The sequence below is a fragment of the Triturus cristatus genome, chromosome 7, assembly GCF_964204655.1.
Source record: "Triturus cristatus chromosome 7, aTriCri1.1, whole genome shotgun sequence".
Taxonomy (NCBI): Eukaryota; Metazoa; Chordata; class Amphibia; order Caudata; family Salamandridae; genus Triturus; species Triturus cristatus.
Window position 1 is genome coordinate 377562649 of NC_140590.1, and position 26372 is coordinate 377589020.

Here is a 26372-nt window from a genome sequence, read left to right on the forward strand (position 1 = left end):
AGACTCTTGTACTCTCTGTGGCGGCCCTAGCACTCTTCTGCTGGGCTCTACGGCGTGTCTGCTATACTTGTAACGTGACCCTCCAGGCTCTTCCCTGCTCTGCTACGGCCTTAGCACTCTTCTGCTGGGCTCTACGGTGTGTCTACTATACCTCTAATGGGACCTTCCAGGCTCTTGTCTGCTCCGGGACGGCCCTAGCACACTTCTGCTGGGCTCTACGGCGTGTCTCCTATAACTGTAATGGGACCCTACAGGCTCTTGTCTGCTCTGGAACACCCCTAACACTCTTCTGCTGGGCTGTACGGCCTGTCTGCTTTACCTTTTATTGGACCTTCAGCCTGCTTGTCTGCTATTGGACAGCCTAGCACTCTTCTGCTGGTCTCTACAGTGTGTCTGCTGTACCTTTAATGGGACCCTCTAGGCTCTTGTCTGCTCCAGGACGGCCTTAGCACTCTTTTGCTGAGATCTACGGCGTATCTGCTATACCTTTAATGGGTCCCTCCAGGCTCTTGTACTCTCTGCGGCGGCCCTAGCAGTCTTTTGCTGGTCTCTACGGCGTGTAACAGGACCCTCCAGACTCTTCTCTGTTCTGGGACCGCCCTAGCACTCTTCTGCTGGTCTATACAGAGTGTCTGCTGTACCTTTAATGGGACCCTCCAGGTTCTTGTCTGCTCTGGGACGGCCCTAGCACTCTTCTGCTGGCTCTACGGGTGTCTGCTGTACCTTTAATGGGGCAGACCAGGCTCTTGTCTGCTCCGGGACAGCTCTAGCTCTTTTCTGCTGGGCTCTACGGCGTGTCTGCTATACCTTTAATGTGACCCTCAGGCTCATGTACTCTCTGAAGCAGCCCTAGCAGTCTTCTGCTGGTCTCTACGGCGTGTCTGCTATATCTGTAACGGAACCCTCCAGATCCTTGTCTGCTCTGGGACAGCCCTAGCACTCTTCTTCTGGTCTCTACAGCGTGTCTGCTGTACCTTTAATGGGACCCTCCAGGCTCTTGTCTGCTCCGGGACGGCCCTATCACTCTTCTTCTCGTCTCTACTGTGTGTCTGCTGTACCTTTAATGTGACCCTCCAGGCTCTTGTCTGCTCCGGGACAACCCTAGCACTCTTCTGCTGGGCTCTACCGCGTGTCTGCTATACCTTTAATGTGACCCTCAGGCTTTTGTACTCTCTGAGGCGACCCTAGCAGTCTTCTGATGGGCTCTACGGCGTGTCTGCTATATCTTTAACGGGTTCCTCCAGACCCTTGTCTGCCCTGGGACAGCCCTAGCACTCTTCTGCTGGTCTCTACAGCGTGTCTGCTGTACCTTTAATGGGACCCTCCAGGCTCTTGTCTGCTCCGGGACGGCCCTAGCATTCTTCTGCTGGGCTCTACGGCATGTCTGCTATAGCTGTAATGGGACCCTCCTGCCTGCTTGTCTGCTCTAGAACACCCCTAACTCTCTTTTCCCGAGCACTATGGCCTGTCTGCTTTACCTTTAATTGGACCTTCAGCCTGCTTGTCTGCTATTGGACAGCCTAGCACTCTTCTGCTGGTCTCTACAGTGTGTCTGCTGTACCTTTAATGGGACCCTCTAGGCTCTTGTCTGCTCCAGGACGGCCTTAGCACTCTTTTGCTGAGATCTACGGCGTATCTGCTATACCTTTAATGGGTCCCTCCAGGCTCTTGTACTCTCTGCGGCGGCCCTAGCAGTCTTTTGCTGGTCTCTACGGCGTGTAACGGGACCCTCCAGACTCTTCTCTGTTCTGGGATCGCCCTAGCACTCTTCTGCTGGTCTATACAGAGTGTCTGCTGTACCTTTAATGGGACCCTCCAGGTTCTTGTCTGCTCTGGGACGGCCCTAGCACTCTTCTGCTGGCTCTATGGCGTGTCTGCTGTACCTTTAATGGGGCAGTCCAGGCTCTTGTCTGCTCCGGGACGGCTCTAGCTCTTTTCTGCTGGGCTCTACGGCGTGTCTGCTATACCTTTAATGTGACCCTCAGGCTCATGTACTCTCTGAAGCAGCCCTAGCAGTCTTCTGCTGGTCTCTACGGCGTGTCTGCTATATCTGTAACGGAACCCTCCAGATCCTTGTCTGCTCTGGGACAGCCCTAGCACTCTTCTTCTGGTCTCTACAGCGTGTCTGCTGTACCTTTAATGGGACCCTCCAGGCTCTTGTCTGCTCCGGGACGGCCCTATCACTCTTCTTCTCGTCTCTACTGTGTGCCTGCTGTACCTTTAATGTGACCCTCCAGGCTCTTGTCTGCTCCGGGACAACCCTAGCACTCTTCTGCTGGGCTCTACCGCGTGTCTGCTATACCTTTAATGTGACCCTCAGGCTTTTGTACTCTCTGAGGCGACCCTAGCAGTCTTCTGATGGGCTCTACGGCGTGTCTGCTATATCTTTAACGGGTTCCTCCAGACCCTTGTCTGCCCTGGGACAGCCCTAGCACTCTTCTGCTGGTCTCTACAGCGTGTCTGCTGTACCTTTAATGGGACCCTCCAGGCTCTTGTCTGCTCCGGGACGGCCCTAGCATTCTTCTGCTGGGCTCTACGGCATGTCTGCTATAGCTGTAATGGGACCCTCCTGCCTGCTTGTCTGCTCTAGAACACCCCTAACTCTCTTTTCCCGAGCACTATGGCCTGTCTGCTTTACCTTTAATTGGACCTTCAGCCTGCTTGTCTGCTATTGGACAGCCGTAGCACTCTTCTGCTGGGTTCTACGGAGTGTCTACTATACCTTTAATGGGACCCTCCAGGCTCTTGTACTCTCTGGGACAGCCCTAGCAGTCTTCTGCTGGGCTCTATGGCGTGTCTGCTATATCTGTAATGGGACCCTCTAGGCTCTTGTACTCTGGGGTTGCCCTAATACTCTTCTGCTGGGCTCTACGGCGTGTCTGCTATGGGACCCTCCAGGTTCTTGTCTGCTCTGGGACTGCTTAGCACTCTTCTTCTGGTCCCTATGGTGTGTCTGCTGCACCTTTAATGGGACCCTCCAGGCTCTTGTCTGCTCTGGGACGGCCCTACCATAATTCTGCTGATCTCTACGGTGTGTCTGCTATACCTTTAATGGGACTCTCCAGTCTGCTTGTCTGCCCTTGGACACCCCTAACTCTCTTCTGTTGGGCTTTACAGCGTGTCTGCTATACCTGTAATGGGATCCTCCAGGCTCTTGTCTGCGCCGGGACGGCCCTAGCAGTCTTCTTCTGGGCTCTACGGCGTGTCTGCAATACCTTTAATAGGACCCTTCCGACTCTTGTCCAATATGGGACAGCCCTAGCAGTCTTCTACTGGGCTCTATAGTGTGTCTGCTATGGGACCCTCCAGCCTATTGTCTGCTCCGGGACGGCCCTAGCAGTCTTCTGCTGGGCTCTATAGCATGCCTGCCATGGGACCCTCCAGGCTCTTGTCTGCTCCGGGACGGCCCTAGCAGTCTTCTGCCGGGCTCTATATCGTGGGTGCTATACCTGTAATGGGACCCTCCAGGCTCTTGTCTGCGCAGTGACGGCCCTAGCACTCTTCTGCTGGGCTCTACGGCGTGTGTGCTAGACCTTTAATGGGACCCTCCAGTTTCTTGTACTCTCTGGGGCGGCCCTAGAACTCTTCGGCTGATCTCTACGGCGTGTCTTTTATACCTTTAATGGGACCCTCCAGGCTCTTGTCCATTATGGGACAGCCCTAGCAGTCTTCTGCTGGGCTCTAGAGCGTGTCTGCTATGGGACCCTCCAGCCTATTGTCTGCTCCGGGACGGCCCTAGCAGTCTTCTGCTGGGCTCTATAGCGTGTCTGCTATGGGACCCTCCAGCCTATTGTCTGCTCCGGGACGGCCCTAGCAGTCTTCTGCCGGGCTCTATATCGTGGGTGCTATACCTGTAATGGCACCTTCCAGACTCTTGTCCACTATGGGACAGCCCTAGCATGGAGCTGGCATTGTACTTAAGGCTTTCGGTTTTGCTTCACTAACACGGTTCACTAATAAGGTGAAATGAATCTGTTTTCCCGTCTGCATTTATTTGAAAAAACTGATGTAACTGAAAACAAGTCTTCCTCTTGGTCAGGCATGAGTGACAGTCCAGTATCTGGGGCGATTAACAGCGTGAGGAGGTCAAAAAGGACGGGATATCCTTAAAAGACTGCAGCTGTGCACATGTGCTTTACATACTTATGGTGTTTTCCCGTGAGTGAATAGTTGTCTATCCGGTCTACAGCCTGACAGGCATCCAGATTGAGTTCATATTGATTAGTTAAATGAATGTGACTATGTACTGGTTGCAGATTAATTTTTTGAATTGACACAAAATAAATATGGACACATACATATAAGATGAGCAAACAATAAATATTGATAAATATATACTGATACGGTAAAAAATAACTATAGTAGACCCAGGGGCCCTGTCGTAATATTAATAACGTTTTATTTCACTGTTGCAAAGAATTGTACAATGCTTGTGTGTTACTACCTTATATTGTACTATACTGATATTTACTTACTGCTTTCTTAACACTTGCAACCCTCGTAGCACTTTATGCGTGGGTCCATTTTATCTTTTTATAATGCTTCATGACCGTAGCGACGTTGCAAGGCTCTCCAATTTTCATTTGGTTACTGGATGATACCCAGGGACGCTCTAATTATGCGATTCTGCAGCTGCGGAGTTTTCCCGCATAAATATGGATTTGTCGAATGTGCCACAAAATTCATCTCCTATTGCATAATCTGCAGATTATAGAAAAAAATTCTAGCTCAAACAAATCAAAAGGTACTAAAAATGTTGCAATATTTGATCCTGCACAGTGTAAGGCCCTTTGCGAAAGTTGACTGGTCATCTTTCAGCTGCTTATAGCTGTGTTTGGTTGTTAAACTGGTATTAATGAGGTGAAATATTTTCCCACACAACGTTACCATAAGTAAAAATGACAAAATAATGAAGTAATACTATCACAAAATATGCCGCATTATACTGCATAATTTGCCTTTTTTTGCCACATAATTTAGTCAACCCTGCCACCTCATTTTTGGTCCTTCCACGATGAATAATGATAGTGGCCCTAATGATACTGTATATAAGCTGTGACACAGCACTTCTGTGAAGCAGAACCCCCTGCTATAACCAAATTTTATACAGCAGTAACATGGCACTGTTAAAAAGATATACTGCTAGGGACATGCTGTATATAGCAATAACACAGCACAGCTGAGTAGCTAGACTGCTGTCACACTGTACATAGCAGTAGCATGGCTCTGCTTGGGTAGGCTACACACTGCTATAACAAAACTGTATATAGTAATGACATGGCACTGCTGAGAAGATACACAGCTGGCGACGTTGTATACATCAGCGAAGAACAAGGTACTTACCTTCAGAAACCCTATTTTTGCTATTTAACCACATATGCCTCACCTGAAAATTCCCCAGGAATCAGACTGGGTCTGGAAACTTTAAAGCAATACTCCTGTGTACTGATAGGTGGTGTCATGGAGCTCTGTGCCAATGTCGTTCTTCTCCGTAAGTGATGAGTAAAGCTGCATACATGCACCACCCATGCGTGCTGATGTCAGTTGCTTTCTCAAGCTGTCCCCAACGTCAGACGCAAAGGCTATTGGTATATTAGCATGGCCAGTTTGCAGACCCTTTAAATTGAGACTTTCTTAGATGGAAAATTAGCCCCGTTCACAGAACAGGGAGGGGGAAGGGTCCATGAGGATTCTGCAGTTAGAGTATCCACTAGAAAGAGCATTACAGAAGCTATGGAACTTCTTCTGATAGATACTTCTAAATGCGGATTCCTCACCTTGCAAGTATATACTATAGCAGTACCTCCCCAGGTGTTAGGTCTGTGAACTGACTCAGACCAAAACTCCTGCTGGACCAAATGCCCCTCTCAACAGACCTTACTATCAAGACCATAGTGCTTCATGAACAAATTTACCAATGCCCATGTAGCTGCCTGACAAATGTCCAGTACGGGCACTTTGCAAGCTAGCACAGTGCTAGCAGACTTAGCACTGCTGGAATGAGCCCATTAAGCCCTCTGGAGTCTGCATCACAGCTATTGCCTAGCAGATCCTAATGCAGTGAACAATCCGGAGATGGTCTGCTTTGCACTGCCTTGCCCTTCTTTGCCCCAGAGATACTCACAAAGATCTGATTGTCCACCCTATTTTCTTTGGTGCAGCTCATTGCTGGGCCAGGGACAAAACAAACAACAAAACTACAGACAACTTGACTTGCAGTGGAGGAGTTTGTCGCACAGTGCATCAAGCCACAAATTTACCCCAACGAGTGGCTTACACCAATTTTGTGGAGGGACGCCTCACCACCAAGATGACTTCAGTGATCTCAGAAGGAAGATCGAAGGAGTACAATTGCTGCCTCTCAATCTCCAAGCTTGGAGATGGAAATTGTGTAGGCCGGGGTTCAGGACCCTGCCCTGGTGACCTGGTGCTGCAATAAAAGAGCCTCCTGAATCAGCAGCTTAATGCTTATGCCCAGGAGTTCTGCGTACCACACTCACCTGGCCCAATCCGGTGCCACTCTAATGACTTTGGCCCAGTCTTTCCTGATCTTATTCAGAACTTAGGGCATGAGAGGCAGCGATGGGAAGGCATACCGTAGTCCTGAGCTCAACTCTAGACAGAAAGCATCTCCGAGAGACAGCCTCATTGGAAACCCCAGCAAATAAAAGTGCTGACATTGCATGCTGTTGATGGTGGCAAATAGATTACGCTAAGGTTCTCCCTATCGATAGAAGATGCCCTGCGCCACCTCTATGTGTAACTGCATTTCGTGGTCCGATAAGCGCTGGTGTCTGAGCTTGTCCAGCCTGGCGTTTAGAGATCCCGCCAGGTGGTTCATCACCAGAGAACTTCCCTGACGATCCAGCCACTTCCAGAGGCATAGAAAATCCTGGCACAGGACCCAATGCTACCACATGGCAATGGTGTCCATGAGCACCTGCACCAGCCTTCCTCTGATGGAGAGCAGGAAGGCCTGCAACACCAAACAAATTGCTCTCAACTCCAACAAACTGATGTGGAGTCAAGTCTCTGCCAGAGACCCGAGGCCTATGATCGCCACCTCTCCCAGATGGCTTCCCAAATCCAGAAGTGATATATCCATTACCACTGGCAAATCTGGGGGGGGTAGGGAAAGGGGTGTGCCAGTTGACCCAATCGCAGTCCAGTAGCCACCCCTGCAGAACATTTGCATTCTCCAAGAAAATCTAGATACAATCTGACAAATTCCCCTGGTGCTGTTCCCACTGAGACTTGAGGTTCCACTACATAGCCCACATGTACCATCTGGTATGTTTGCCCCTCAATGGCAGGAGGCCAACAATCCCAGCAGCCTCTAAGTCATCCACAATAAGATCCAGGACAGAAGCTGAAACATCAGGGTCATAACCCGAATGTCCTTGACTCTCCCCTATGGGGGGAAAAGGCTTAAACCATAATGTATCCTGAATGACTCCAATGAACAGGTGCATAAGGGGAGGAGTCATGTGTGACTTTGGTACATTGATAGTGAACCTCAATGATATTAGTAAGTTCACCGTCATATGGAGGATGGCTGACTACTGGGGTCTGAGGCGAGCCTGTTTTCAGCAGTAAATGTTGAAGAGGAGGGAGACCGGTGCTTCGAAGGTGTGCTGTGACCACTGCCGTCACTTTTCTGAACACCTGAGGGGCAAAAGGGAGCACTACTACCTGAAAATGCTCTTGCACACTGTGAATTGCAAATAGTGCCTGTTGGTCTGCAAAACTGGGATATGGAATTAAGAATCCTTCAAGTCCAACTCCACAATCCAGTCTCCAGGGTCTAGGGCAGATAGAACCTGGGCTAGCGTGAACATCTTGAATATGTCCTTATGCAGAAGGTGTTGGGAGAGTGAAGATCTTAACTAGGATGAAGGCCTCCATCCTTCTTTGACACAAGGAAGTAGTGGTAGTAACACCCAGTTCCACCTTCGGAGGCCGGAACATTCTCTATGGTCCTTACATCAGCCACACTGATGGTGGTGAAACTTGCGGCAGAGTGGAGAGAAATGTGAGGGTGCAACCCCAACGTACAATTTGAAAGACCCACTTGTTTGAAGTGATGGCTTGCCACTCTTGGAGTAAATATCAGAGTTTGCCTCCATCAGGGTGGTTGTGTGACAGGAAAAACATACTAAAATGCTTTTGCGGCTGTAGATGTCGGAGGGGCAGAGGACTGAGCTGCATGTTGCATGTTGGGGGTGGAAAGACCCAAGGATTGGGCTGTGGTACTGTTTTCCTTAAACTGTTACTAGGCGGAATCTGACTTGTTGCCAAAAACACAAGAGCCAATGGCATGTCCATCAAAGATGCCTGGACATCACTGAAGAAGCCCATATAACTCATCCAGGCATGGCGTTGAAGTGACACACTTGTACCCATTGCTTGACCTAAGCAATTGGCTGTGTCCAAACGAGGACTCCTTATAAATGTTGCTGCATTGCAGCCATCCTGGATAGCTTGGGTCAGGGACACCGTGTTGCCCGGAACTGCAGGCAATACTTGAGCCACTGTTTCTCATAGGGCAAGGGAGTAGTGCCCAAAAGGCAGCTGGCATTCATGAACATAGAGCAAGGCTTGTGGAAGAAAAAATACATTTTCCAAAAGTTTCTATTATTGTAGAATAACAATCGGGTGGAATGGTGGGGGAGGCAGTGGGATCTACCTTACTGGTGTACACCTGAACCACCAAACTCTTTTCTATAGGATGTTATGTAAGAAAACAAAAGCAGGATCGCCTAATGCTGGGGGATGGCGCGGAGCAACCTGCCTATTAACTGGTGGTCCTGAACATGGTTTCCCAAAAGTGTATCTCTACGGGCTTCATCAAAAGGCAATAGGGGTTCGGTGGGCAGTAGTATAGCAAGGATGCCAATGGTCTTGGTGGAAGCAAAGAACCTAGCTCCTTAGACTGTTGTTTGGGAGTAAATTACAGCAATTATCAGGGCTCAATGGGTCCTTTAGGGCTGTGGCCCCTGGTTCCACTGCACCTGCGGCATCAATGGTAGTTACACCCCTGTCTGTGTAGGTGTTTGTCCAGGCTGGAGTACCTCTGTCCAGTACTTCTGTCAAACTTCTCATAGCAATGGTGAAGGAAGCACCTCCCTCAGTGGCAGGGCAGGACGCAAAACAAGGCCAGTGTCTAGAGAAGCATCCATGCCACTGGCATCTTGGAGTCCTTCATACCAATTTTCTTAATGATATTGGGGGGAAATTATCCCCCTCATTAATTTTGTCATTGTCTGAATCAGTGGCAAAAAGATTATGCAAAGTCTGGGCCCTACTGTGTTATAAGGGTAAAGTATCAGATTCAGAAGGATAGCCCACTGGCTGCGCTTCGGTGGGACCAGACGGTGGCCTCCATCGTGGTGGATTCTGCTCAGATTCGGAAAGCACAATAGGCTGTAAATCCACCTCTGGCATTGGCACCAGTGTTCATTCAAAGGGAACCAGTGTGCAGGTGGTGCCAGAACTGAATTCGTCATTGGAGCTGGTGCAGAACCAGATATGGGTTCGACTGCAACAAACAGCACAGAGGGTGGACCCGCCACTGGAAGCCCAACTGAAGGAATCTTGGGAACCGAAAGTGGGAACAGGTAAAGTGCTGAAAATGTGCAGCATGGCCTCCCTAAAGACCTCCACATGGCCAACAGACCCAGAAAATCAGGGTGCATAGGGCTAGACTCGGAATCAGCTCTGGAAGCGAGGCCAGGAGGCACGTTCATAGCCTGACACTTTCTCTGGCATTCGAGAGTGGCAGGAAGGGGCTGATCCCTGCTCCAATTTCTTATGCTTCCTTCTGGGCTCATCTGAGGACTTTGACTGCAACAATGCTCAGCCTTAGGAACAAGTTTGGAAGCGGAAATGGGACTTTCCTCTCGACTTTTACTGAGTGGAGCCTTCTGGTGTTTGGTCACATACAACTGCGCCTCACACCCCACATGGCCTTCCGCTTCATCCGAGCGCAGTCGTTAGGCCCTGTATCGAGCTGCGGCCTCAGGCACCTTCAGCATACTTCGTGTGGGCCCATCACCGACAGACACTATATGGCTTGAATCCTGTTGTTGTAGGGGGTGACATTTTCCCTTGCACACTATATAGAAATTAAAAGGAGGTCAAGAAATACGAAGGAGTAGCTCGGGGTCCATATCTGAAGGTGCATAAAGAAAGGAACTGACGTTGGCGCTCATGGGTGGTGCTCACATGAGGCTCCACCCATCTCTTCCAGAGAGAAGCACTGCTGAGAGATGCTCACACTGCTGAGAGACGCTCACACTGTTGGGGTCAAACTGCACATAAGAGTCATTGCGCTGCTGGGGGAAGCTCGCGCTGCTGGGGGAAGCTCGCGCTGCTGGGGGAAGCTCACACTGCTGGTGTCTTACTGAATGTAGCACAGAGACATGTCACTGACGTTCAGAATTTCGCACAGCTGCACCATACAGTACACGACAGTGATATGACACTGCTAGGAGCAGCTTACACTGCTGGGGTCATACTGCAACTATACAGCGACTACACTACTGCTTACAAGGTCACATTCCTGAGGGTATACTATATATAATGGTGACGGCGCTGCTGGGGAAGCTCACCCTGCTGGGGCCTTACTGTATGTAGCAGAGAGACATAACACATACAGTATATGACAGTGGTATGATACTGCTAGGAGCAGCTTACACTGCTGGGGTCATACTGTAAATATATACCGACCACACTCCTGTTTACAAGGTTACATTCCTGAGGACATACTATATATAATGGTGACGGCGCTGCCGGGGGGAGCTCACTATGATGGGCCCCCACTGCACACAGTTGTAGCATCAGTCCCTCTCAGAGGTCCAGGTTGTGGCGTGCCTGGCCATCCAGCGCTTAATTTGTGAAAGAACAAGTGCCGGTGCCCAAGGCTCTGCTCAGAAGCCCGCGGCCGGTTCTGTTAAATATTGGCACGCCGAATACCAAAGCTACGTTGTCTCGAATCACCTCATGCCTCTTTAATCTACTGTCAGACACTTTCTTTCCCTTTATCTCACTCCTGCGTTCCCCTGTGTGACGGGTTTTCCCTCTTTCTCTTCCTCCTTCTTTACCCTGTATTTGTTTTTACCTCTTTTGCTCTCGGTCAATGTCCCCAAAACGGAGTGCCTGTGGGTCCCACCTTCAATCACCTCAAATTAAGCACTGCCATAACGGTAGCTTGACAAATGGAAAAAAAAAGTCTAAATCAGACGCTCACTTGGAGCTCCAATTGGCCTCCCCCAGTGACCCCCTGTGCCCCCGCAGCCGCTCTCGCGTGCCACTCTTTGTGGGAGGGCGGGCCTCTGCTGCAGGCTTCAATGCTGGCTGCTGGAGGCCTGCGGACAGCTGAGACCCTCAACCCCTCACACCAGGAAGCCTCGACCTGTGGGGGCCTTAAGGGCCGCAGGCTCCGAGCACCAGGCGTGCGCTCAGGGTTGCGAACTCAGCTACATATAGGTCCATGTGCTGGAGGCGAAAATAAAGCACAGTGTGTGAGCTCACCCCCCGTGCCCAGCGACTGCCCACAGGATGAGATGCGCCCAGAGCAGCCCTGTTAATAGTAACGGACTGGGCTGGCTCCAACACTGCAGGGTACCAGGACGCGTTTTTTTGCACTACCAAAGGGCACGGGCTTTTGCTCCCCTGGTGTAATATTTGGAGAAAGCTTTATTTCCGAGACCCTCACAGGTGAAGCAGCTGTGCTCTACAAGACCGGATTGATTAAATCTTCAATACTTTTGTTTTCAGTGTAGACGATACCGGGGTTATTTACCCCAACATGCTGACATACTTGAAAAGGCAGTAAGGGTGGAGCAGATTCAATCACACGCCAAATCCGTGACAGACTCTTCCCCAGCCCTCCTGGAATTTATTAATCGTATCCAGGTGGTCCTGTTTGGCTGACTAGCTTCTTGTTGGAGATGAATAGTCTTAGATTCAATTGAAATGTATGAAGCGCATAGGTTATCCCAGATTAATAAGTCATGTTTTAATTTTCTTTCCGAGGGCCAGTCGATTGGATTCTTGTTCGATCACAATTCCAGAGTTTGGTGTCACGGTAGAAGTGCTTAATTTGAGCCGGTGGGTTACGATATTCGGCACTGGCACATAAGTGTCAGCACCAGCACTTATGACAGCCACATGGCGGTGATGTTTGTCTAATTTAGAGACGAACACAACAACTGCTGTTTATTATTTCAATATACGTTGAAAATGACTAATACCTGCCCCCCAAGCCATTTTTATAGCTTTGGGGGGCTGTAGTAGTCAACATTGTCACACTTGTAGTAGTGTGATGGTCAGTAGTGTGTTGGTACTGCCATTGGCAGTGCTGGCTGGGGCAATGGGTGGCACATGCAGCAGTGGCCTCCTGATGAGGGCCCTGGCCCTTTTTTTCTTTTTTTTTTAACAAATCAAGCACTGCACTGTAGTAAAAAGATCTCTCCCCAAGACGTGCTTTTCTACTTTCCAGCAGCAAGGACCACAAAGGTTAGACACTTGTGCTCAATCTCTTTCTCTGAAAATATTTCCAGCACCGCTGCCCCCTCCCCCCCATATTTTCACCCCTCGTCCCTTTCTCCCCTCCAGATAAACAGAGTCCTCCCACCCACTCTTGCCCACTGAGAGTGCACGTATGTAGACGAGACCAGGTTGTTACCTTCGGTAGCAACATCATTCTTGTGCTGCAACAATCCAGCTCTGTCAGAGCCAATCTTTCAAGCTCTCCGAAATGCTCTGGGTTGAGGTCCAATGGGTGATAGGTACCGTTGAGGTTCCGCTTGGGTCAGTGGCATCCCCCACTGATGTAGGCAATGGAATTGTCGATCAGCGGGAAAACCTGGCATTCACATTTGATGGCTTTGTTGGGGCGATGCATGTCAATGCAGAGGCAAATTGTCTATGGTCCCTTTGGTTTGAGCACTACCAGGGATGTTAAACCCGAGGGATGGAGCCCTCCAACTGCTTGATAATGTTGAAGAGTTCGGGTCGGTGGAGCCTTTCTCTTTCAAGCGATGCTGTGTGCAAAGGACATGCAGTGTGATCAGTGTGAAGTGACACTGCTTGTTGTTGAGAGTGCCAGTCCGTTACGCAGTAGGGGGAATTTTTGCAGCAAGCTTCGGTATGGCATTAAAAACAGAAAGGGGGGTGCTGACCAGCATGATGTCTCCGATGGAAATGACAGGGGGTTCAGTACTGTGGTCAGTGATATCAAATGTGGTGGGAATGGAGGCAGCTCAGCAGCGACGTTTGTGGGCATGCAGGTCCATCCTGGCAGGGTGGTCATTGGATTGGCTGTGGGGTGAGAGACAGCAAGACGTGAAAAACTACAGTATTGATTGTGGCACTAGGGTCAATGAGGGAGGGCAGCCATGAGGCAGTGGCAGTGAAATAAGGATGTTGGGGCGGTTGCGTGTTTGGCGAAGGGGTGCATGGTAAACACAAAGGCATTGTTCACACACACGCTAGAGTACAGTGTTCCAGTGGTATATCTCTGTGACTGTATCCTGTTTGTTATAGGTTGCAGTGAGCTTTTGTGTGCCAGGCTGGGGTGGAGCAATAAACAACAGCAGAGCAATTCCTTTGCTGCACAACTGCACTGCATGGGCCCTGGAGTGGGTTTGTGAGTTCACAATGGTCACTTGAGTAGGGCCCTGGTAAATGCACCTCTACGCTTTTTATCTGGACTTTTATCGTTATTTGGTGCTTTTTGACAAAAGAACGGGATTCTGCCAAGTGATGCTGATGTGTGTGGAACACATCCATGTCTTCAGTCAGTGCCTGGCTCATCTGATTGAAGCTAAATTGCTCCGAATCCATATTGATGTGGAGCTGGGCAGGGGCTCAGGCCCACATATGGCTTAGAACATCTGAGCCTCCTCAACTTGGCCAACATTTTATATTTGTCATTTTCTTTTTCTGCAATGGACTTGAGGGAGAAAGAGAGATAGACAGATGGGTGACTGGGGTGAACCAGATGTGGATCTTCACAGAAGTCTTTTCCCTGAAAATGGTCTTCATCGCCCCTATGAACATGATAACCTGCATGATCTTTTTCCCTCTGTCCCAAACCCGATGCTCTAAGGTGTCTCACTGCTTGTGGGACTCTACATCAGTTCCATGCCAAACCATTTCTCTGCCTGCACAGTGGCGGAGTCCCTTACCCCTCTCCTGTGCCGGGCATCGTCTAGCAACTACAGGGCCTACGCTGACCAGGTCTAAATTCAATACCTATTTTCCAAGGACTAGCTTTAACCAGACCTCCTTTGCTTTCCTGAACAGCTAACAAGGAAGACTGAAGGAGGCAGAGAGATGAACCTCATCCTGATTGGAGGAGCGTTTAAAAATGGTAAGAATGCTTCGTTTTGCCATCATTTCGATACAATACTTGCCCCACGAAACCAGTATTTTTTTTCTTCCCCTGGATTACGAAAAGAACGTGCGCATCAGCCTAGAGATTTGTTTACCTGGGACAGCCCCCTGGCACTACCACTGCTGCTGTTCACGTCCTATAGGATTTAAACTCTGAATTTGGAAAGCCACACTGCTCTACCCTGGCCAGGAGGGAACTGGAGTGCCAGTAACAGGACAGGAGCTGTCCCCCAACCAACAAGAACAGGGAAAGCCCAGCTGGTTGAGCCTGTGCTGAAGAGGTCTTTGGGAACCAGGTCACCCGGTCGCCTTACAGCTCAGCTGTCCAGAATCAATATAAGAAGATTCCGCGTGACCAGAGGGTCCGGTGTTTCCGGCCCCCAGACAAACACAAAGATCGGTCCTCACTACACTCCTTGAGGAAGTGACTCATTGGCTGTGTCCAGTCGTCTTGATTCCAGAACAGGATCTTTAAAGTGTACCACTTTGGAGTACTAGCAATGCAATGTCTCAGTTGGGTCCTACCTCTGAATTTCGGTTCTCTATCCCCAGCGATCTCACTGGAGAACTCTCTGCTGCGTGCCCCTTTCACCCTGCACCCAGCCTACCTGTGTGACTGAGTGACCCCTAGGCCCAAGTGATTGGACACAGGTGAGACCCCTCTTTCTGCCTGGTTGTTGGGTTTTGACACGTGAGAATGGTGACAGCTGAAACTGTCTCTAGGCCAGACCTATAAATGAAAAGGGGCTCGGGCCATTGCCACATTCCCAGAATTTTCAGGGTTACGCACGGTTAATTTCTTAAAGCCCAAAAGAACACTGCAACCATTTTGGAGAAAATAAAACCCGTCAGGTGTCTCTCACTCCTCCTGCTGAGTTGTGCATAATGTGAGCAAGGGAGTGGGGAGTGGGGAGTTAGGAGTCAGACAAGCCTGTCAGAGAATATCTATTTAACAGTTAATATTGTAGACTTCTGCCTGAACCCCGAAATTAGCACACACTGAAGTGATGGGACATTACAACAACTAATAGTTAACATATGATATTTTCCTACCAATAAGATAAGAAACATTATCAACATGATTATTAATAACTCAGAGACTAAAATGGGTAAAAGGGTGAACGCTAGTTACACCGCAATCATATTTCATCATGCACCCCTAACAAATTAGTCGAAGTCCTGCCTATGTTATGATTTCCTGCTTAGTAATTTCAGAATATTTATCTTTCATATTTTACATGGTGATCTATGCAGCTCTTGTTCCGCTTCTGTGTTTGCTGCACCGGACAGTAAACAACGCCTCCGTCCAGATTCCAGGAAGCACAGAGAAGCTGCCACTGTTGTATCTCTCCAGCGCCTCTGAAAGGGAACCATGCAGGGTCAATAACTCTTGTAAAACAGATCCCCAGCTCCCACGAAACCCAAAATACTGCAGAGAGTAGAAAAAGGCCTTCTCCTGTTTGTTAATGTGAGCAGCAGAAAAATATGTGACAACTGAGTGCATATCATTTGTAAGTCTGCAGAAAGCGGAGAGGCCAGAGTTAAAAATGTCCTGGCCTGACTTTTAGACTTTAAGCTACTGTCGTGCATTCAATGAGCAATGACAATTTCAACTAACAGCAAGGCATGTGTTGTATGTAAACGCATAATAAAAAGTCATGCTACTCGTGTCTAGGGTGACCAACTGGCATTGGTGCAAATTCAGGACGGTGAGTGTAAAAATTCAGGACAAAGTGTCAAAATTCAGGACACAAATTCAGGACAGGAAGTCAAAATTCAGGACAAAACTTCAGGACAATAGGTAAGTTTTACAGACACATCAGAGGAGGTCGCGCAATAGTATATAAGAAAGCCCAGCCATATCCAAACATATTCAACCATTTGCAAACCTATCCATCATGTATCCTTCCATCTATCATTTCACTCATCTATCCATTATCCATCCATCCACCCTTTCACCCTATCCATCTGTACACTCATCCATCCACTCTTCTACCCATCCATCCAGTCACACATCCATCCAGCCATTTACCCTTTCACCCATGCCTTCACTTACTCATCGATCCATCCACCCAGTCACTCCTCCTTCCACCCATACACCCTTTCAGTCATCCATTCATCCTCCCTTTCTCTCTCCATCGACCCTTTCACTTAGCCATCCTTCCTTCCATCGACCCATCCATCTACTCATCCACTCATGAATCCATCCATTGACCCAGTCACTCATCCATCCTTTCTCTCATCCATTTATCCTTTCACTTCTTCACTCATCTGTTCATCCTTTTGTCCATCTACTCTCCCTTTCACACACTCATCCATCCTTACATCCACCCTTTCACTCATCCGTCCATCCATTCACCCTTGCACTTATCAATTCATCAATCCATCCATCCTTTCACTCATCCATCCACCCTTTTACCCATCCAGCTACCCTTCCACCCATACATCCAGCTATTTACCTTTTCTCTCATCAATCCATCCATCCTCTCTCATTATCCATCTAGTCAATCTTTCATTCATCCATTCACCCTTTCGCTAATTCATCCAGCCATCCACCCATCCCTTCACTTACTCACTCGCCCACCTTTTCATATTAATTTTGAGCTGAGCCTTTTTGAGAAGAGGCCCATCAAGAACTTCACCCTCGCTGCAGGAGCCATTCCAGGACTGGGGCAGAAGCCACCCAGGGCGAAGACAAGATCCACCACAGGGGGGACAGGAGCCATCACAGGCGGGGGGGGGGGGCAGGAGCCATCACTGGGGGGGAGCAGGAGCCATCACAGGAGGGGGAACAGGATCCACCAGGGTGGGCACAGGGGTGGGCATGCAGTATTCTAGTATCATCTTGGTCTCTTCCACGGTGGGGTAGGGCCTGGACACCACAACGAGAAGACAGGCTCTCTTTCCAAAATGTTAGTTTTGCCATCCCCCACTGTGATGTACAGTACTTAAAGGAGATAATCCAAGAGAACTGATTTAACTGATTGTCCTTCATACTTAATCAGTATGGGTGCGATTGTGCCATTTCTTTATTTTATTACATTGTAACTGCATGTTTGAAGAACCGAGGTTTGCTTACAATTTAGTAACAGTAATTAAGCTCTGTGAAGAGAACCACGTGCTGCCTCGGTGTAATTAGGGCAGGTTCTACGATTTTTGGGGTCCTGGGAAGGAAGGAAATGTGTGAGGCCCCTCTAAATTGCAGAGACATGACGCATTCAGGGCTGTTTGCATCTGAATAGATGCCCCTGCTCCTGAAGCTGCAGCCCCTCCCTCTCAGTCACCTTCAAGCACCTCTTAACAGCTCATCAAGGGCTGAAGGTGTGAGGGTTGCCATCCCGCTGTGCCCCTCCAATGCTGCTGGGTATCTGAGCTTTGGTACTGCATCGAAGTCTGTTACACCCGACCTCAACGGAATCGGAGTCAAGGAGGTGGTGGGTGGAAGCTGTGCCGGCTTTAGGGTGGTGCGATCGGTGCCCGGTTAAAATTACGGACAAATGGCGTCCGTTAAAGAATCCTTCACGGACAACGGACAGACGGCCGAAATTACGGACTGTCCGTGAAATTTACGGACGGTTGGTCACCCTACTCGTGTCACAATTGCAGAAAGACAAGGGGGCAGGAAAGGCAGCGCTCAACATGGCTACCCTTTTCGGAGCCTTCTAGCCACCTCTGGGCGTGTTCACCGGCCGACGCCATTTTCACAACTTAGGAGTTTTCCTTCGGGGCTCATAGTAAGGCCTACATGGTAGAGCACTGGTGGGTTTTGTTCTGACTTTTGGTGCTCCGCAGGAAATGCCTTTTGAGGCCTGAGGAGCTTCGTCCTTCATTGAGGTAGAAGCAAGATGGTGGGCATGTGGAGGACCCTGCTGGAGACAGCAGCTGTTGTAAGCAGGGTCGTCTTAACAGCATTATAGGCCCCCGGGCAAAGCAGTGCACCGAGCCCTGCCTGCACAACCACTCACAGGAATAACAATGTTAAACGGAAAATGAGTGTTAAATTCTGGTGTGCGTAGAGCCCCTATGCTCGTGCCCCCCTTCCATGCCCCCCCGCAACTGCCCAGCGTGCCCATGCGTAAAGATGCCACTGGTTGTAAGGAGCATGCACCCGGCAGAGGCGGCTCCCTGAGCGATGAGACCAGTTCATAGATGAGTGACGATCTCTTGGGGATTCAGTGGGTGGGTGGGTTGGTGTAACTGGGACAGACTAGGAGCAGTGATGCTGGGTAACCCGATTGAAGGAGGAGTGGGGTGGGGTGGGGTGGTGATGTAGGACCCACAGGACCGAAGTGGCTAGTTGGATTTCTACAGTGGGGGCTCAGCCATACTGTGAAGGCAGCGGCTATGCTGAAGGAACCGGACTATGGCAGGCACTTCCATGCCGAGGCACATGTTGTCTTCCCTCCAATTGTGAGGAGAGGGAAGAGGCAGAGGAGGAGAACAGAGACCGATTCTCGGTGAATGTGCTGCAAGCGCCTTAAAGCTAATAACCAGAATATGGAGGGGTGAAGATACTATGGTGCAGTGAGGGGACATCTTGCAAATGTAGAAGCAGGGGTGGACTCGGGGGTGGGATAAGTTCAAAGGATGGAGAGAGGCCTGGCCACTGATGATCTGGATCTCCAGGAAGGAGCAGACATTAAGCAAAATACTCTATCTGCCCTCCTTGCGCTAGATGGCACAATGGGGGTGCGGGATAGCTTGAGAAGGGTGGTGAATATCTACATATTCAGGGGCAGATTTACAAGCCCCTTGCGCCACTTTTGCGTCACTTTTCTCATGTTAAAAGTGACACAAAAGTGGCGCAAGGGGCTTGTAAATGTGCCCCTCAGTGTTTCCCACTGAGTGAAGTCAATGATGAGCTGATGGCGATGCAATCCTTCTTTGCAGATGACCGGACACTTCACGGTTGGTCATGCCCACCCTTATTTAAAAAGGCGTCTCTTCAGCTTTGCAAAGGTCCAGTGAAGCCTGGCGGCCCCTCTAGTGGTGCAACAGTGGTGATATTGACCAATGGTGACCTGTGGGAGGATGTTTAAAGAAGGCAGCAGCTCTGAAACATGACCTACAGTATGACAATCGCAGGACCCTCCGGTTCCCAGCTGTTAGTGCTGCGACCCAGGAGAAGAGGAAAATGTGAAAGGAATGACTGAATCATGGAATTTCAGCAACACTGTGGAATACACTTAAGAGTAAAGGAGTCCTGGGAGGGAAAGACATTCCCCCCATCTGACCCCCAGGCTGCTTGCTCGTTCTTGAAAGGAGAGAAGAACTCATCCGCAGTGGTGACTGGTGGTATTTGTGGGAGTGGTTGCCTGAGGCTGGCCGTCCTTTGAGATGGGCGTGGAAGACCTGATTGGCTTATATTGCTGATGATTATGATGGCAATGATGGTTACCTTTATGTCTTCCAATCCCCTCTTACCTCTCCTTCCCTCCGGTCTTCCTCCCTTGTACCTTGCCACAATCCATACCTTGTAGACCCTATTCTGAAGACGGATACTTTAATGTTGAGTTACTTACTGAGTGTGACATTAACAAATTATGCTTAAGGCTTTGTTTAAGGTTTCCACTGCCTGAGCCTCTAGTCATGAATAGTTCAAGGGATCTTGAGACTACCCTCGTTGTCGCACAACCTTATTGTTTATCAGAATAAAAACAAACGAAACTTAAGAAAGCCAATACTCTGAGCCCAAAGTAAACGCTTGCGCGTTTCGATAGGAGTCCTGGGCAGAGCACCTCCTCTCGCTGGACCCTGAGTAAAGAAGATGGCGGCAAAGAGAAGAGGGACAGAGGAGAATGGCACTTCCTTTTCAGGAGGTGTTAGGATGCCTCACCACCCTTGCCAACTCTCCGAAGGATATATAGTTATGTCCAGCTACCCATGAATACACCTCGCTTCATCCTAAAGTCATTAGAAGTGGATTTTAATAAATGAGAGCACTACGTGGGACTTCCTCATGAAATGATGGGCTCTAGAGATCCTCTGCGCAGAGCTAGGAAGCTTTTCTTTGGTACAGTATTGTGTATACATTGATTATCCAAGCACAATATCCTAGAGAGATGACCTCATAGCACAGTATTCGGTGGTGTTAGTATTTCTGGTACGGTGTGGTTCAGAGACGCTACCCTTAGCAAAGTATTGTGTGGGGTGAATTCGTTCTTTTCAAGATCTCACTTAAGAAAATAGAGTCAGTATGGCAATAAAACCATTTCAAATAAAAACAATGAATACCATATTACATAATGTACAAGTATTGTTTCTATCACATCATCATCTAATTCCTCACAGGGCTTTAGCTTTCAGACTACTGCACACACTGTGACATACACAGCATTTCCCTGCACAACATGGCAGGCACCACATGGTGCCTGCCACTTGGTGCATGGACATGGTACCCCCCCAGTGCACCCCCCCCCCACACACACAGAGGGGGCAAGCAACGGGCCCCCAAAGCCATACTCCGCCTTTCTTTTTGAAGCAGGATATCCGCCGCAAAAAGACAGGTGGAAGGGCATAACGTAATCACTACGGCGGTGCCTGCACGGCACCACCGCAATGTTGCCCTGGTTCTGGGTTCCTCAAGGCAGGCGGAAAAGGACCGCCTTGCGGCACCATGGCGGACGGACTTTCCGTCCGCCGCAGAACCATTGTGAGTCCCACCGCAATCCTAATTTGGCAGTGGGAATTTTCAGTATGATGGCGGAAGGACCGTGGCGGTCCTTCCGCCATCATATTGAGCCCCTTAGCCACACTACATACAATCAAGTTACTGGATCCGTTTCTGAGGATCCTTAGAGCCTCAGCATAGTGCATGGATTCCAACAGCCTAAATATCGGTGTCATCCTCCTACATCTTTGAACAATGTATGTAGTACAGAAGAAGAGAAAGTGGGCAAATGTCCCACCAAATAATGTACAGGATGGACACGATCTGCTCGGACGCAATATTTCTGACCATTCTGCACAGAAGCTGTTTAACAGCAGAGTATTCATTCTAAATTGAACATATGGCTCACTACTAGCTGGTTCTAAGATAACATCAAGATACCATTCATAAAACCATAATGTAAAACCTAGGAAGGCTGATGTGAATGACCCCGCATTGAGATGCAATATTTCCTTCTCTGCTTAATTAGCTCAGTGTGCTTCTTAAATCTGCGCTTTTCCAGTAGTAATTTACATTCTGAGTTTGTGACTATTGATAAGTAGTGAATTTACTCAAGAGTGTAACCTTCCTCAGCAGTGTAAGTCACCTTTGTGAATCAGACCCTTAATCTTTGAACTACCCCATAACAAGCTATAGTTCTTAAACATGCCTTTAGTGGCATATATTCAGACAGGAGAAGAGCCTCTGCTTTAGTAATAGCACGTTTACATCCGGACAATTCAGGATACAAGTGAACCTTTGAGAAAAAAGTCAGCAATGCTGTATCAGGGCCATTAACATATAAAAGAGCATCACCCATACAGGTGGAATGTTCAGTTTCTACCTAAAGATTTTCCTGAAAACCTTTAATGCTAGGGTTTTGTTTTAATTTAGCTAGAAAAGGTTCTTATGCCAAAATATATAAGACAGATGAAAGAGGGCACCTCTGTCTTATCTTTCTCTTATGGAGAAAATATGGTGATAGAATACTATTAACAAAAACTGCTGCCTTGGGGACATTTTGTAATAAAGTTATAATTAATGAACTTGGATCCAATCTCATGCCATTTAAATAATTGGATATAAAATCCCAATTTAACTGATCAAATGATATGTCAGCATCTAATTTAGTAGCTGCAAAAGGTGAGTTAAACAGAGAAGCCTTACTAATTATTTTGAAAATAGCTAGCTTTATAAAAAAATCATCTTCTCTTAACAAATCCAGATTTCTAATTTTTAATCATGTTGGGCGCACAGAATTCAAGTCTCGGAGCAGGATAATTCTGATAATCCATTAACAGGCATCTCAGATTAAACAAATTACTGCTTCAAGGAACATTCATGTAACTGGACCTTCTTTATATAAGGGATAAAGTACCCCCCTGCCGCACATTATAAGGGTATTGCAAGTCACTGAGGCGTTCCATAACCATATATATGAGAACAAGGTGAAGGCCGAGTTGCTTTATAAGGTTATGCAACTTTATCGTATATAATACAGGGTCACACCATCACCTTTCCCACAGACTACTTCAAATCTTGGTGTGTAGCTCTTTCATATGACAGAGCGAGCATATTTGCAAAGGAAGAATACAAATAAAATGTCTAGTGTAAAATTAAAGGTATCAAAAACCTGTTAGATATTAGTTGCAAACAGATATTTGAAACTGTTCAATAGAAGTCCTTTTAAAAACAATGACGCAGTCTAAACATGCAGAACGATTCTAGCTTTTCCCTATCTAAGGAGTGCAAAACTAAACATGCTCTTTCTACTCGTCATTGTAAGCTATCAGCTGCTTCAGGTAAGCTCTGTGACCTGACCTGCCTTTCACCTCGCATAGTGACGGCTGGAATAACTTATAATAGTTTCGTTTTGGCGACTGGGTGTGTCACAAGTCGCTGATTTTAAAGAAATTAGATACTGACGTTTATTACAGAATCCTGTGTATTATCAAAAGAATTATGAGGTTCTAGTGCCCTTAGAGGGCAATATTCTAGTATATTTCTTTAAAATACGGCAGAAAAACCATGAGGACCAGGGGCCTTCCATTTTTTAACATGAAAAAATTGCTGTCCAGTGTCAAATCATTTTCCAAAGAGGATACATGTAGAGTCTCATAAAAAGACCTATAAGTGGAAGAGAAATTCTGAGATATATCACGCCCAGGTGCAGTTCTGCTCTAAAGAAATATTTTATTGAATTAAATGTTGTGAATACAGCATCTTCTCCAGCTATATTAATAACATAAAAATAATGAAGACAATGTATGGTGAACGAGATAGTCTAATTCACCACCAGTGGGTAGATATTAATTTATCCATCCAGGTTCAAGAGAATTCTGGTTCTTGTTACTAAAAAGCAGGCCAGGCTTTTAGAAAAGTTTAATTTCTACTAGCAAGTATACTGTATGCACTTTTATTATGACACTGTACCGACAGATTGGATATTTTCCCTCGCCTTGTCTTTTTAGAGATACTATTTCGCTAAACTATTCTGTGTCAAGTTATTTCCACTGGCATAGTCACTCAAAGTGCACTGGACACAAGTCACATAGTTAAAAGTAATTCACAGTCGGTTACATCACACACAGTATCTTTAAAATGACATTTAACATTATTAGTCAACTGAACGTGAACTAAAATGCAAACTCATCTTTCTCATTAGACCTCCCTGTGTTTACTATGACGTATCATGTTTTCTGCATTTCTTCTTTTCTCCAGACAGGAGGACGAGGAATCCATGAGACCACCCCTGTGACTGGCAGACTCCAATCCTCTCTGCGTGCTGGAAGGACATCTACCAATGAGAACAGTGGTTAAAGGTCACCGCGGAGATCTTCTCACTGGAGTCTTCACTTCTTCAGATTTAACACATAGAGAGATAGACTGGAAGGATGAAATCCGCATCACAACTGAACCTAAGGGAAAAGCCTCCACTGAAGCTCATCTGGAGGCGCCATTGACGGCCATTTTGTCGCACTTCTGTGGCACAGTGGGCTTCACGCCTATGTTTCATGGAGTACCATCGAAGCGCCTGGTGGCCGGGCCATGGCACGCAGTGAACCATGGGGCGATGGGGGTGGCTTCCTTCACATTGACCTGCATGCACTTTAGGCTTGGTTTGACGTGGTGTGGCACAAAATATCTTTGTTTCCACCCAAGAAGGGGCGTGCGAAAATAATTACATTAAGGGGTGTAAAAATACCTAAATGTATCTGGAGTGGCACATGTTTAACAATAGCCTAGCCTCAGGCCCGCCCTTTGACCCCTCCCTACTTCCTGGGCACAGAATAGCATTCAGCCAAGGTTCAATCACACTGTTCTGCTGCATCTGTGCCCACGGGTGGCAGCCTGGAACACTGACGTTCACTGCAGAATCTCTCTGTAAATAATATTTATTAGACATTTGCTGCTCGTGCTGGAAGGTTGGGGCCTGGATCCCATTCGCTATAATATACACTCCTGTTTCTGCACTCACTCAGTGACGCCGAAGACGACCTGAGATGAATGCACAGATTGTTAAAAACACATATGTTGGAGCAAGCGGGATAAAAAACAGGCCACCATGTGAATCATGGGCTAAAATCTGTCATATACAAGAGCCGAGACTCTGATGAGCTGCGGGCCACAAATAAAGCACGCGAGCAGCCATTGACGCATGGGAAGCTAGTGCAATATGATTTCATAGAGTAGCTCAGAGAAGCCTTTCCCATCAGTACCCAGCACTTGCTTGCTTGCCTTCCATTTTTTTTTAAATTGCTCTAATAAATTCTTCCAGTGTCAATTCATTTTCCGAAGAGGACACTTGTAGAGCCTCACAAGAAGCCCTATAAGTGGAAGAGAAATACTGAGATATATCACGCCCAAGTGCGGTTCTGTTTCGTTAGAAAAACTTATTGAATGGAATATTGTAAACACAGCATCTTCCTCTGCTATATTATTGAGATACAAATAATTAAGACATTATATGGTGAACGAGATCGTCTCATTCAGCATTAGTGGATAGATATTATGGGCAGTAGGTTTGAGTCCTCAGCCCGCAGTGCAGGTCCGACTGGTGACTCACTTCTCAATAGGAAGTAGGGTTAAGGTGCAAACAGAGCAACCCACTTTCCAGTGCCCCGTTAGGGGTCTGTCCTTCCTACCTGCCAGGCTCCCGCCGCCCTTTCACGGCATGTGTCTGCTTGAAGAAACCTAGAAACCAAAGACGTCCATTAGAAGAGAAGCCGTGCGAGACCACGTGACGAGGCCCCAATAGGTCGCCTCTAAGACACAAATGGATGTTTCTCTATAACAAACAGCTGTCGAAAGCCTTCTAGTATTACTGATTAGGGTAGGACACCAGGACAAAGCCATTCTCCAGGAAGCATAAGCAAAAAAATAAAAAATAAATATATATATATATATATATTACCTACTGGCGGTCGCCAGTAGGTAGTTATAGTTAGGACCACGTTTCCATAGGAAAACCTCAACATTCTATTTTGAATAACTTTGGCGCCGGTCGACGAATCCTCGCGAATTTCTCAAAATAGGTGGGGCGCTACGCTCCGCTCCTACCCTGAAAGTCTCGGGGGGATTCGTCAAGCGGGGGCTGAGATAAAAGGGGGGTCCCAAAACGCGTTTTTCCCATGCATTTTTCCATAGGACCTTTAGAACGAGCTACAGCCCGAACGGCTGAACAGAATTACTAGAAATTTGGCAGAGAGGTAGTCCCTAGGTCAAGGAAGTGCCTTTTGTAGGTTTGGTGTAAATCTGTTCAGTAGATTCTGAGAAAATAGCCTTTAAATCAATATATATATCTGAGCCCGCTTACGGTACGCTTACCGTACGCTTACGGTAAGCGTACGGTGGCGTGCGCGAGCGCGATTCTGATTGGCTCTTAGATCTTAGTAAACATTCGAATCGGCAGAAACCAGGAAGCGGCGTCCGCCATTTTGTCTACCGCACTGAGTGTTATGTATCAAACATGATGGCCAAAAACATGTTACGGGGATGTTTTGACAACTCCCTCTCACATAGTCATGTTGAGGGAGTCCCCAAACATCCCCCAAGAGCAAAAACGGCATTATTTTGTTTTCGGCAATTTCGCGGGGTACGCTTACCGTACGCTTACCGTAAGCGTACGGTATAAAAATAAAAATAAAAAAAACACTATCCACACTTTCTCCACCCCTTGTGCAAATGGTGGCCGAAGGCCACCATTTGTGCATGGCTTATCAGAGCACAGAAAATTTTCCCAAAAAATTTCAACAGATTACCTATCACAAGGAAGCGCATAATATGTCCTCCATGTGCGCACGGTGCGCGAAGCGCATCGTGC

The 26372-nt window shown here is 47.8% G+C and overlaps 1 protein-coding gene across 1 annotated transcript in view; it reads left to right on the top strand.

The window, feature by feature from the left end:
• The window catches only part of LOC146809720 (urotensin-2 receptor-like), a 36822-nt gene extending 11110 nt beyond the window's left edge, over positions 1-25712 (top strand). The window contains exon 2 of the mRNA XM_085616557.1: positions 23771-25712. The gene's annotated coding sequence lies outside the window, so the exon portion shown is untranslated. The remainder of the gene's footprint in view (positions 1-23770) is intronic.
• The last annotated feature ends 660 nt before the right edge of the window (positions 25713-26372 follow it).